This window comes from Amphimedon queenslandica, unplaced genomic scaffold (assembly GCF_000090795.2).
Source record: "Amphimedon queenslandica unplaced genomic scaffold, v1.1 AMPQUscaffold_3094_Cont24907, whole genome shotgun sequence".
NCBI lineage: Eukaryota > Metazoa > Porifera > Demospongiae > Haplosclerida > Niphatidae > Amphimedon > Amphimedon queenslandica.
This window is the reverse complement of record NW_003556574.1, coordinates 1-1,370: the sequence shown is the minus strand read 5'-3', so window position 1 is coordinate 1,370 and position 1,370 is coordinate 1. Positions and strand designations below refer to the sequence as shown.

At 34.2% G+C, this 1,370-nt stretch overlaps 1 long non-coding RNA gene across 2 annotated transcripts; it reads left to right on the top strand.

Annotated features, from left to right (window-relative positions):
- LOC109593033 (uncharacterized) lies at window positions 1-1,356 on the top strand. Of its 2 annotated transcripts, XR_002190694.1 has the most exons (4): window positions 1-66; window positions 115-244; window positions 546-657; window positions 1,034-1,356. It is a non-coding gene; the product is annotated as an uncharacterized LOC109593033 (long non-coding RNA). The 2 variants fall into 2 exon arrangements; XR_002190695.1 differs by lacking the exon at window positions 115-244.
- Window positions 1,357-1,370: the final 14 nt, after the last annotated feature.

The window sequence follows — 1,370 nt, the reverse complement described above, 5'->3', positions numbered from 1 at the left end:
GAGGGTTTGGGGCTGCATGGAGCCACAGGAACTAATCCCTTAGATCTGACACCGTGATTAGTAGATGTAAGGAGAGTGAGCATATTGTAAAACTATAAAATAGTGCCTTTAAAGGTTTCATTGCCGGTATTGTATGGAGCCAGCTGTTTCTGAGTCATAGGAGTCACTTATTAAAAAGAACGTGTTGTTCCAGTCATACATGACCTTCTGGAGAATCTAATACCGTAGTTTGACGTTTTCTAGCGTATGTAGATTTCAGTTCCTACATGAGACTAGCTTTCTCTGCTTTGAGTGTCGTTTTACTAATACATGTACTTAATCATCAACCAGTTTGAAGATATGGGAGAAGGAAGGGTGTATCTATTTATTATTACACATGTGTAATGTACATAATGATGAGCTCCAATTGTTTGTTAATACATGTACATGTAGCTTCATTTCTGTAAGTGAATATTGTTGGTTGTCTATTAATCATTTGTTTGTATCGACTGCTAATTATTCATCTTTCTCTTCTTCTCTCTCTGTCTGTCTCTCTTTTCTTATAGTGTGATGTCAAGAACTTGGAGATCACATCATGAAATTGACGGGCCAGTCAAAAAGACATACATGTAGCAGTTGCTACTGAAAGATAGAATCAATCAAAGATTTGATCTTACTGTAAGTTATACAGTGTGGAACCTAGCATTTATTGTACATAGAATGAGGACATTTAAAAAGAATTAGGACATTTTGTAATATCCCAAGTCCCCAAACCTTAACTGACGTTACCATATAAAGTAGCTATAGTGTCTACCAGTACATGTACATGTACTTCTGACGTTATATGTACTTTTACATGTACTTGTAATACAACTAATGAATATGATTATAAGTACAACCCATGATAGACTTATACCAATTTATGCTAATATTTTATAGACACAGCTGTAGTGTTTTGTCTTATATTGAAGTTGCCTTGCTCTATTTGTAATAGTTGAGACTACACATACACAATTGATACTCATATATGATTATGAAATTCTCTCTTTTTTAGTCTCTGTTGTCAGTAGGGCAGAATGAGAACTGTGACATTACAGTAGGAGGTTGCTGGTATGTGGTGTTTGAACCAGAAGATGATACTTCTCTTCCTCCTGCTTGTACTGGACCCTCTCCTCTCTATACAACCAGCCACTCCCTTTACTATAGTTTGTTGTATTTTATCAAAATTTTTATTTTGATTTAGCAAAATTAGTCATTTTTTATTGTCACATTATTATTTGTATATGTTTTGCAATGCTCCTTCATTGTAAACTGCTAAGCTGCTACATTAATCTTTGCAGTCACCTATTAATTTGGTTATTAGTAATTTTATTTAAAGCTGATTATTTATT